Consider the following 13,046-nt stretch of genomic DNA (forward strand, 5'->3'; position numbering starts at 1 on the left):
CAATAACAAGAGGACTGCGTGCTTACTCAGATTATTTTAGCTAAGCAGTTCCACATCACAACATAGTTGTGAGGGTCGGGGAAATGTGGTTGGCATATTAAAGGTTAAGCCCAACCCTAGTCTGTAGAACCCCAGACAGACCGCCATTGTTTTGTTTACATTTTTGTTTAACTGTTTGTATTTGATCAGATGTGATGGCTGTTTGGGTTGCTTTATTTTCCTTTTATTTTATAATCTTCTATAAAGAGAAAATTTGAGAACGTTTGTAAGAAGCCAGCCCCTCACAGATCTGACGGATAATCGGAAGAGTTGGAGTCCAAATATTGTATGGCTTTCCATGTATATGATGTAAACATATATTTCCTTGAACAAAGCAGTGGTTTCAAAAATAGAATAAACCAAAAATCTGCAAATATAGGGTTTTAATATGGAAGTGTATCTTAACATGAGCGTATTCACAATAGTAGACGTGGGTGGGATGACAAGGGGGAGGTGATAACGATTCCAGGTGTGGGCAGACAGCTCATGGGGAAAGGTACATAGGAGGATAGGGGATGGGGAAAACAAGGGGAGGGAAAGCAAAAAATAGTGAGGAAGGGATGGGGGGGAAAGGGGGATAAAAAATGGAGGGTGCAACAAAATAAAAGGTAAGTAGAGGGGGGCAGCGTTTCGGGGATGAAACTCTTCTTCTGGCCCGTTCCTTATGATCTGCAAGACCACAGGTAATTCCCTCTCCCTTAACCCTAACCTCCAAACAGACCAAAGTGGGGAGCAAAGGCAGGCAGCAAAATTACTACAGGAATAGAACAAAGCCTATGCACATGAGTAACTGAACAGTTACAAAACAGTAGTTCCCAGCACTGTGAGCAGACCCACCGCAGCTGGCAGCATCACCCCCGTGGTTGCATCTAAGCGTGAGCAGGTTACTTTATAGTCTGTAACTATTATCATTTGGCGAACAGCCTTGATCTGAATCCACATTGCATTCTTTTGGTAGCCCGACTCCGTGATTGACCCGGGGGCGTAGCATCCACGCGGTGATTGGTCGGCACCCCCCATCCTGCAGACAGGGAAAGTATGTAAAGGGTTGCTGATCTGAGCTCCACAGCGTGGAAGCTAACTAAGCGGTGTGCTCCGCGGCTTTGCCGGAGACACCCCAGAACGAGGCTTGGCACCAATCCGAGCGGGAGATTTGAACTTGCGCTTCTCCAAATAGCATCTTTGAGGTCTTATGGGACCAGACCCCAATGGAACGTGTTAATTGCTCTGGGTAAGCCTTATGAAGGCTCGCCCAGAACCTAGCTATCTAGGATTCCCCCCGTAACCCTTGTTTTGGTGAGTGCAAGCTCTTTTTCATGTATTTGTGCTGTGTCTGATGACTCCAGTCGAAATAAACTTGCTGTATTTAACTCCTTCGTTCTGTCTGGTGCTGGATCCCGGTGAATTGCCTGGTCTCCTGTGACAACCGTCTAAGCCACATCAGCCATGTTACCCCCTATGGACTTTAAAATTATCATCCTGCTAAACGTCAGGCTCACCCTCCTGTGCACATCCCACATCGTACATACACTTCAAGGGCATTCTTGCAGGTTCCTCATACATTACCTTTCATGTTTCTAAGTGGGAGAAATCTACTATTAGAATCCCAGCTGCTCGGGATAGAAGAAAATGGAGGATAGAATCAGATAAAGCTTTCAGTCTAACAATACCACTGCCTTTAAATGGGGTCGTTCCACCGATTAATTATCCCATTCACATGTAGAACGTGCTTGGTCCAGAATACTCATGCATGTGGGTTCATGGACAATGACAATTGGGGTGCACCATAAATTAATTTACTGTCATTCTGGGAGAAAATGTATACTTTTACAAACCAGGCTAAATATCACTTTCAATCTGAGCCTTTAGTGTATGTGTTGGGATATGGGGCAAAAAGGGCCCTACACACCATTTCTGCTTAGGGTCCCGGAACAGCTAGCACCGCCTCTGCATATCACATCAAAACAGAACAATACCTGTCAGCACTGATCATGTGTAGATATATATATAAAAGCTACATAGTTACATAGTAGATGAAGTTGAAAAAAGACATACGTCCGTCAAATTCAACTTATGCTAAATTTAGACAACAGATACTTTATCCTATATCTATACTTACAGTATATTGATCCAGAGGAAGGCAAACAAAAAACCCCAGTGATACATCATCTAATGATCTCTCATAAGGGGAAAAATACATTCCTTCCTGACTCCAAATATTGGCAATCAGATTACTTCCTGGATCAACATCCTTCCCATGTTTACTTACTACTTATTTAGCGGACTTTCAAATGGAAAGAGATCAAACTGATCAACCTCTATCCCTGTGGAGCAGAAATCCAGGTTCACAACAAAGGAGAGTCAAAGAAACAGAAGACACCCTCGTTGCTGGTCACCGAGTGCAAGGCGCTGTCATTAAAAACCATGAAAGTGCCAGCGTCTTTATTCTGAAGCCAGGGTCACGTGTGATGTGTGAATTGCCCCAGATAGCATTAACTCAGCTCCCTTTCCAAATCACTCCAAGTCCTATAATATTTCCTTCACTTTATTGGAAAAGCAGCCGTAAATACAGGCACTTGTGGATGGTGTGTTGTAGTGATCTGTAGTTAGAAGCAGGTAGAAAGAGATGGCCTTGCCATAGGAGAGTAACAGAGATGCATGCTGTACTCACTGTCTGCAGGGTGGAAAAGGAAGTGAGGAGCAATGTGGGTAAAAGGAATAGTCTTGGGACACACTATCTGTCAACAAAACGGGGGAGGGCAGACTAGCCCATTCTGGTAAGGATCTCAGAGGCTGCAGTAGCAACTCACTGATTACATGCCCAGAGGCAAGAAATGCAACATTGTTACATATCGCACAGGCACAGTGTGTGTGTGCAAACTCCATGCAGCTGAAATAAGAACTGACAGGCAGAAGCTGCAAAGGAAAGAGGGGGGTGAAACAGGGATGTGATTCTTGTTCCATGACAGTCTTAGCTAGATGGATAGTTGGATTTTAAGTCCAGTTTAACGAACGGGCCGTATTAATAAATAAGCAGAATCCCCATGTGCCGGGCTGACCTATTTTCATTTCTTGTTCATTAGGCTGTATGGGAAACGCGAGAGCATGTGAGAAACAATGATCAATATGGGGATTTGTGCGTTTGCACCACTTTGCAAAACAATCTATGTACAGGGCAGCCATCAAGGAGGGGGAGGGGGGGGCGTCAGGCCCGGCGGTGAAGAGTCCACTGAGCACAGGTGTGCCACCGCTGTCAGCACGCCCAGGTGGAGACTCTGTTCTGGGCCCCGGGGATGCTGATGTATATGGAATGCCTGTGTATGTATTAAAGCAGCAGTCCAAGCTGCCATTTAAAAAAAAAAAAATTCCCCTTTAATATGTGCCTCAATACAATCCACACAATGATAAGTAATTAGCTAAGTTGCCGATCGATCCGTTCTCCTGTGATCGATCGGTGAAGATTCGGCTTGGGGGTTCACTAAATGGCTGTAAGTGCAGCAGAAGAGGACCAAAGATGCAAAGTGCTGTGGGGAAGGTCAAGTGACCAGGCAGTCGCTAGATACAATTGGTGCACTGCTAGAAAGAGTATTCTCCTCTGTAAATGTAACTTACCTTGAGTTCCAGCGTCACGTCTCCATGGCAACCGGCGTCAAATGACACCGCAATTTGACACCAGAGCCATGCAGGGGGGGGGGGGGCATGAGCCGGAGGAGAGAGGAGACAGGGGGATGCATGAGGGAAACTTTGCGCACCCCTGTATTATAAATATATATATATATATATATATATATATATATATATATATACTGTATATATATCCAATAAAGAATATCACGTGTGAGCACATTCACATGTCTTAGACATGTCTGTACCCCTGCCTTTCAACCATTATCACTTAGCATACAGTGCTTCCACTGCAGCAAGGGATTCTGGGAAATGACATGCAAATGAACACACAATGTGTCACCTTTTGCCTGAAATCCATTTACATGAAGCCCATATATGCAAATGCTCTGCTCTGCTGTTCACGCAGCTTTTAAGCACTGTGACGATAGCTTTCCACAGGCTTATTAATATTACACAAAAATAACTGGGTTTGAACTGAACGAGGCTTAAGATATAATAAAGTGATTTTATTCCTTAGGATAGGTGAACACAGCAGATAATACAGTAACAAACAAGACGTACACTTACATTGGGGTTGGGAAGATGAGAAGCATTTTGCACAGCATGTCCTCAGCAATCAAGATGGTTTCAAGAAGAGACTGAACATTTGAAGAACTTGCAAAACATGAACAACATGAAGAACAATGGATAAGGGCTTGACCACAGATTATATACCTTTTGTGGCCCTATCCATAACCTTAAGTACAGGGGATTGGTTTTCAATTACCTCCAGCCACTCACTAACGTGGGAAAGCATTCTGACCCATGCCCCCCTGCTGGTTGGCACATGCGCAGTAGAACTCTGGGGTCTCATTTCTGTAGCCCCACATATGCAAAGGGAATACCAGCCAGTCTATCCATTTGGAGTTCTGGCAGGAAAACCTTTGTTGGAAGGTGTTAAATGGAACACTTAAAAACTGCTCTGGTTTGAGCTTCCTCCGCCCTTAGGTAAACAGGGAGGGTGACAAGACCCTTTGAACAGCACTCAAATCCTAGACATTAGGGCGTCTCTTGGGGCCATCTGCTACATTATGGCCAAAGAAATTTCCTCTGGAATTTATCCATACCTTAGAATACAGTATTAAGCATAAAACATAGACGTATTAAAATATCAGGTCCAAACTTCCCAGTTCTCATTGCCAGAACTGGGACACCATATGATCCAAAAAGCGACTTGCTACGACCTATGGAGCCGGAGTTACACAAATGCACATTAAATAATTTTTCATTTTAATACATAAATCTCCGCTAAAAGAAATCTCAGCTTTTCACTAAATCCCCATTGAAAACAATGGGCTCCGCCGCCATGGGTTTCAATGGAGCAACGCCGCCGTTGTAGTCAATGGGGTTTCCTACCATAGACTTTCAATGGGGAACCGCCGCCATTGAAGTCTATGAGAAAATCCACAAATCTTTACAGTCGTCCATACTCCGTCTGGTTGGTCTGAGGGGGCTGGAAATGGGCATGCATTAAAGCCGGAACCTTGGCTACATGTCACCCAAATCCCATCCCTCTGGGCATTCTAGAACCGGAGATATGGACTTACACATTTCAACATTTTACACTTAGTCATTTTTTCACCATGCGGCTTTTCCCTTATTAGAATCAATGGTAAAAGCCCCGAACTTTCAAGGGGGTCCATACTCCGTCGGGTTGGTCCAAGAGGGTCAAGGATGGGTCTGCAGTGATGCCGGAGCAGTGACTACAGATACCCCAAACCTTGATCCTCTGGTCCCTCCGGAACCGGAGATATGGATTCCTAAAATTCAGCATTTCACACTTAGTCATTTTTCTGAGCTGTTTCTGCCGCCGCCGGCAAAGCCTATGGCGCGACCCGCTCTATCTGGTTCGACCCTTATCGGGGGTCCAGGATTCGGGGACCCGGTTGTGGTCGAGTGGGGGGAAGCCTAGGAACTAGGGGCAAAAAGAATTTTATTTCTAGGGCCCCCAGAACTGTTTATTCCCACGCTAATTGACGTGGAACTTGACTCAAGTGATTTTAACTCTTTTAAAGGACATTGTATCCGCTTTGCGGTTAAGCGGTTTGGAAGGCAGCCAACTCATTCCTGAAAAGTTCTTTCGAGGGTTTCGCCATTGAAGTCAATGAGCCCATAGACTTTCAATGGGAAACCGCCGCTCTCCCTCTCGGACGCCATCTGCTGGTCTTCTCAGGAACCGGACTTCACAGCAAGATTCACCATTAAAAAGCATTGAGCCCTAATGGCGGCTTATGGGAACCTGCAAAATGGTGCCTGAAAAGGCGGGAAAACTTCACAAAGAGCTATAATCATTAAAGAACTATTAACCCTTGTGCTCCCGGATGGATTCTAGTGTGTGTGTGATGCAGACACTGATTAACACAGACATTACAATGGAACAGGGGAACCGGGGAAAATACATTTACAGGTCATAATAAGGGTTAAATCACATTTCTGGACCTCAGTCCAGTTAACCCCTTGTCTCCCTGGTGCGGTCAGGGGTGGCCAAATGGGGTGCAACCCCTTTAATACCGGGCCACCCCCTTTCTCCCTCTACAAGCACAGCATGGGATTAGATGCAAAGCAAGTCAAACCACTCACAGACATGTTTCAACCTTAATGGGTCTCATCAGTGTGAGGTTGGTTGATCTGGCTTTGCAATATTTCTAGGCTGGGTAGGTTTAACATACACATTTTAAGTTATGGTGGGTGAAGAAGGCGACAAAAACCTCCACTGTTAGCATGTAGCCAATAAAGAATATCACTTGTGAGTACATTCATATGTCTTAGGCAGGTCTGTAACCCTGCCTTTCCCCATTATCACCTAGCTTACAGTGCTTCCACTGCAGCAAGGGATTCTGGGAAATGATTGGCTTTGCATCTAATCCCATGCTCTGCCTCAGCTGGGTGCTGTGCTCCTCTTGGGTGAAGTCGGTGCCCCCCCTGCAATGGGATGCGTCTGGGGGGGTGGGGAGGGGGACGTGTCGCTGGAATAAATATAGGGCACATGAGATTGTGCAGCTGTGCAGCCTGTAGTTGTCACACCTTGTGTAGTAACGAGAGAACGTGACAGACCTTGATGAGGTTCCACCCATGTAATAATAGCTATAAAGACTTAAGGAAGCTTAACACCGATCCAACAGTTTGGAAAGGGATGATAAGTAAACACCCTTAACTTCTGATGTAATGACAGCATCCCCAGGACCGAACCATACTGTAAGATGAACCCATTACTGCACACAGAGTTAGTAAATACCAACAGTGTGCGTTGCTACCTACCCTCTTTGCAGGTTGTTTTATTACACAAGATAGTGTTCTCCCTACATATCAGTAAAAACACTACAAGCCTGAAGTGTATATACCAGTTAATGTTCCTTTATATTACACAACATATTTCTATATATCCGTTAATAAATGCAATATATTCCCAAATCACCATTATGCTTACATGCACTGACCACTACATAGTGACAACTAAGGCCACTTAAGTCCCAATGAGTTCATTAACAACCCCAGGACACATTGCAACCTCCTTCCAATAGCAACTCGTGCAATGTCCCCCCCCACCCGGAACAAGATCACCCAGACCAATCCAAATACCCTTTATTTATCCCTATGTCTGGGACTCGGGGTTCACAGGGGCATTGAACACTGAACCCTTCATATTCCCCAATTTCCCCCCTAGTTCACACCCTTTCCTACTCCACATCCTTTCAACCGGTGACCCACAGGTATGCATCACACATCACATGTAACCGTTCCAACCAAGTCTCCGAACACAACAACTTCTACACCCACTATGTAAATGGCCTATAATGTTATAACCCACAATGTCAAAGGACTCAACAGTCCTAGGAAACGGAGAGTAGTGTTTACTGAAACAACTTAAAGCCAATATAGGTTTTTTTGTTTTTTTACAGGAAACGCACTTTAGTACTAAATCAACACCATCCTACCCGGACAAGCACTTCTCACAAGTATATAGAGGGGATATGATAACTATATACCAATATATTTGGGGACAATACAAGGAGCTTTCAAAAGAACTATTCATCCCATGAGCAGTACAAAGGACTCGGGCCATCCCTTAAGGTTGGAGGAAAGGAGATTTCACCAGCAACAAAGGAAAGGGTTCTTTACAGCAAGGGCAGTTACACTGTGGAATTAATTACCCATTGAGACTATGATGGCAGATACAATAGATTTGTTCCAAAAAAGGTTGGACATCTTTTTAGAAAGGAAACGTATACAGGGATATACCAAATAAGTAAACATGGGAAGGATGTTGATCCAGGGATTTATCCGATTGCCAATTCTTTGAGTCAGGAAGGAATTTATTTTTCCCCTTATGAGATATCATTGGATGATATGACTCTGGGGTTTTTTGTTTGCCTTCCTCTGGATCAATAAGTAAGTATAGATAAAGGATAAAGTATCTGTTGTTTAAATTTAGCATAGGTTGAACTTGATGGACGGAAGTCTTTTTTCAACCTCATCTACTATGTAACTATGTAACTATGTATCTCTACTATGTAACTATATGTCATTCGCTCAAACAAAGAGAAAGTGACAAAGACGGAAGATACCTAATATTATACAATATATAATACGCCAATCACACTGGCTAATATTTATGCCCCTTATGGACCCTCAAAGCATTTCTTCGACAAATTCTTTGAAAATCTAGGACAAATATAGAAGGGAAGATGAATGGTAGCAGAGGTCATGAGTGCTAGATACAGTATTGGATAGATCTCGAGTACCAAAAAGTGCAACACAATCAGATAGCACAGTACAAAAAACAAACGTCCTAACTAAAACACCTAAATCAATTCCTCCTGCTGGACACATGGCGAATACAGCACCAAAGAGATTACACGCATACCCGCATTAACGTACGCAATGGGACCGGAACATGTATGTAAAGCGAAAATGTACTTAAAGTGAAGCACTACCTTTTCCCCACTTATCGATGCATGTACTGTACTGCAATCGTAATATACGTCCATAACTGATGTAAATAACGCGTGTGTAACAGGCTCTATAGTCTCCCCGCGTGCGCACAGCTTCGGTACAGGTAGGGAGCCGGTATTGCTGTTCAGGACGTGCTGACAGGCGCATGCGCGAGCTGCCGTTTGCCTATTGGGCGACATGTCCTTACTCGCGAGTGTACTTAAAGTGAGTGTCCTTAAACCGGGGTACGCCTGTATAGCTTTCTTTTGCAACCCACACAATACCTACTCCAGAATAGAGGACATATTCTTAGACGCAAGCACTTTCCCACAAGCGTGCAGTGCCAACATTCACCCTATCACCTGGTCTGATCACTCCCATTACGGTAATGTCTACTCATCATATTAATAATCTGCCAAATGACTGTAAAACATGATCAAGATAATATTATTTTACCCTCACAAAACTTTAGCACTTGCAGTAAATAATCTGCAGTGATAAAACGGTGCTTCCGTTTGGTAAAGTCCAACCGCCGGACAATCAGACACAATTCATCTATGCCAGGAGTGCACAAACGTTTGCAGTTGCGTCCCCCTGCCTGCTGCCCCCCCGATGCTCGTGCCCCCCCTTACCTCTGTTGCTGGCGTCAAATGACGCCGCAGGGTCATGTGACGTCGCGTCACGTGACCCCGCGGCGTCATTTGACATGTCAACACAGCCGTCTGAATCTCGGTAAATTGAGGTTGCAGAGGCCTCATGCGATCCCCCGGCATTTCATTTAAATGCCGCTGGGAAGAGCGCGGGGCGCAGCAACAGCCGCGCCCCCCAGTTTGCGCACACCCCTGGTCTAGGCAAAGCCTGGCTAATGCTGTTTACCGGTAATCAATGAGAGCTGCAGCAGCAGTAGAACCGCAGACCCTGACATAAGATTTCTGATCGGGTCACCGCTACAAAGTAACTGAAGACAGGCACACCAACATGTGTGTTTAAGCCTGGAGGCGCGGCTGTAATTGCCGTATCAAGTTATAGCCTCTTGCAGTCAGTATAAGCTATAAATGTTGCGAGCGGTTTGTATGGAGTTTCAAATCTGCCGCCCTCTGTGTGACATCATCACGCAATCGCGACCGCCACAGATCCGCTGCCCCTGCCAGAGATCCCCCCGCCACTGCCAGAGAGACACCGTCACTGCCGGAGAGACACCGTCACTGCCGGAGAGCCGCCGTTACTGCCGGAGAGCCGCCGTTACTGCCAGGGGAGCCGCCGTTACTGCCGGAGAGCCGCCGTTACTGCCAGGGGAGCCGCCGTTACTGCCGGAGAGCCGCCGTTACTGCCAGGGGAGCCGCCGTTACTGCCGGAGAGCCGCCGTTACTGCCAGGGGAGCCGCCGTTACTGCCGGAGAGCCACCGTCACTGCCAGGGGAGCCACCGTCACTGCCGGAGAGCCACCGTTACTGCCGGAGAGCCGCCGTTACTGCCAGGGGAGCCACCGTTACTGCCCGAGATCCCCCCGCCACTGCCAGAGAGACACCGTCACTGCCAGGGGAGCGACCGTCACTGCCGGAGAGCCGCCGTCACTGCCGGAGAGCCGCCGTTACTGCCGGAGAGCCGCCGTTACTGCCGGAGAGCCGCCGTTACTGCCAGGGGAACCACCGTTACTGCCGGAGAGCCGCCGTTACTGCCGGAGAGCCGCCGTTACTGCCGGAGAGCCGCCGTTACTGCCAGGGGAACCACCGTTACTGCCGGAGAGCCGCCGTCACTGCCGGAGAGCCACCGTTACTGCCCGAGATCCCCCCGCCACTGCCAGAGAGACACCGTTACTGCCAGGGGAGCCGCTGTTACTGCCGGAGAGCCACCGTTACTGCCCGAGATCCCCCCGCCACTGCCAGAGAGACACCGTCACTGCCAGGGGAGCCGCCGTTACTGCCGGAGAGCCGCCGTTACTGCCGGAGAGCCGCCGTTACTGCCGGAGAGACACCGGGCCTGGGACAGTTGGGTCCAGGGCTGTCTGTGATTACCGTGGGGCTCGGTGCAGGGGCTTTTGCGGGGCCTCTTACCATTGTCTGGCGCATCTCCGAGGCAGCGTCATGATGTCGCGGCGTCATGTGATGTATCTGTGCACCAAAATATAAATATACTTTAACCTGCACTAAAATTGTATGTTGTGGCACAAACACTCAGAAGTGTAATTATGTTGTTTGCACAGAATTAAGTTGCTACAGTCACAAATGTATTTGACACAGCACGAATGTTTCATTATATAGGTTGACAAAATGCATTATTGTTACAGAATGGCAATTACATTACACTGCTAATTTATATTTACTACTTATAAATACAAATACACATCATTCTGTTTACATTTAAATTGCATCCATGAGGTATTCGACATGACCCAATCCATCAAACGTCATTTAAAATAATGACCGGTCCATATGTATGTAGTCACATAACGACCTGCATACGTATGGCCCACAGCTTAGGAAGGTTCGTACTTTTTCAAACTAAAATTTTGACGCACCAGTTTGTTTTTTTTAAATGCATGATCTTAGACATACGCTCCATAATGTATCACATATCTCTGCAAACCCTACTACATCTAAGAAGAACTCTTTGTTGTTACGCTAACAAACACTTTCACTGCTAGTGGAACCTGCTCCACATTGCGCTGTGTTGCATTGCACTCTCCTGTGGTAGCAAAGGGTATATATATGTAGGTATTTGTACCGTGTTAGCCGAGCATAATAATCAAAAACGCATAGAGGATAGCGTTTTGTGGCTAACGAAATGCTTTTATTTGTGCGAGCTTTCGAGATGTACTAATCTCTTCTTCCGGCGGTGTTACAATGGGTAAAGCAAGAAAGGTTTTTACTTAAAAACAGTGCATCCAGGAATGTATCTGTGACTGAAGCCTATCCCTCCCCCCTGTGCAGTATGCGATTTATGACTTAAGGGGTTAAACGGTCCCTGAATGTTAGTGATGTGTGTGTATGTGTATGTGTATGTGTATGTGTAAATATAAATTTAGAAAGTGCCCACAGTGTATACAGCGCTTTACAAACGGTGTGTACACCAATGGTGTTGGTGGGTGTAGAAATGTAAGAGGGTGTTGCATTACTATTAATGTGTGTAGATACGATGTGGTCCCTATTGGTATACTGTATAGGGATAAAATTACATTGTACATATGTGTAAGAGACAGCTGTGTGTGCATTCATATAGCGCAGTATGTATAGACATGGCCTTTAGCACTCATGGCAAGAGAGTTCTCTTGTGTCAGGGTAGTGACTCATGAAGCTACGGTCTCGGTTTAGGCCTCGGTGCAGAGCTCGAGCAAGCGCCGGGTTTAAAAACCCTGCGCGAGTCGTCGTTCCCCTCACCCATTGATGCACAAATCTAACAACCCTCGTAGTGGGGGGGGGGGGGGAGAGGAGAGCCAGCCACAGCTCCCACCCTCTAGAGGCACAGCAGCCCTTATGTGGGCCCCATGCTGGGCCTCTGCCTCTCTTAAAGGCTTAGTGTACCTACCGCATGCTTACACCCCCACCTACAAACTGAGACAACACAGTTTTGTGGAAGTACTTGCAAATAAACTGTCAACCAGTCGCTGGTCATTTGTCGTCAGCCATATTTTCGGTATCTTCCGGCGGGAGTCCTTCTCCAAACCGCCCAAATCTACCGTCCGTGGGGAGACATATGCATAGGGTGGAGCCCCATTTCGGGAATTCACGGTGTCCCTACCACACACACCATTGGTATACACTCCCACTCCACACACCCCTTTTGTAAAGCGCTGTATACACTGTGGGTGCTTTATACATTTATATTTACACACATACATCACTAACATTCAGGGACCATTTAACACCTTAAGTCATAAATCGCATACTGCACAGGGGGGAGGGATAGGCTTCAGTCACAGATACATTCCAGGATGCGCTGTTTTAAAGTAAAAACCTTTCTTGCTTTACCCATTGTAACACCGCCGGAAGAAGAGATCAGTGCATCTCAAAGCTCGCACAAATAAAACATTTTGTTAGCCACAGAACGGTATCATCTATTCGTTTTTGATTTTTTTATATATCAGTCCAATAACATTTCCAACAGCAAATAACGTATTTTGCAATAGGTACTGAAAACCTATCCTGATGTCTGATCACATGTCATTTCAACTTTTAAATGCAATACAGTGGCAGCAGTGTACCTAGCTGTTGGGTCACCACAGTGGCCAATTGATCTCTCTCTTTGAACTTGTAGGATGAGTTTGATATGTTTACCTTGCTACCTTTCAATGATGGTCTTTATACTGTGAAAAGGCACCACCAGTCCTGCCGTTGAATCTGAAAGCCACCCCACCCCCCCTGACTTTTTCTTCAGGGGCCTCAACCTGGTTTTAATTTCACTTTAATTCTC

This window comes from Ascaphus truei, chromosome 21 (assembly GCF_040206685.1).
Source record: "Ascaphus truei isolate aAscTru1 chromosome 21, aAscTru1.hap1, whole genome shotgun sequence".
In the NCBI taxonomy this organism is placed as follows: Eukaryota; Metazoa; Chordata; class Amphibia; order Anura; family Ascaphidae; genus Ascaphus; species Ascaphus truei.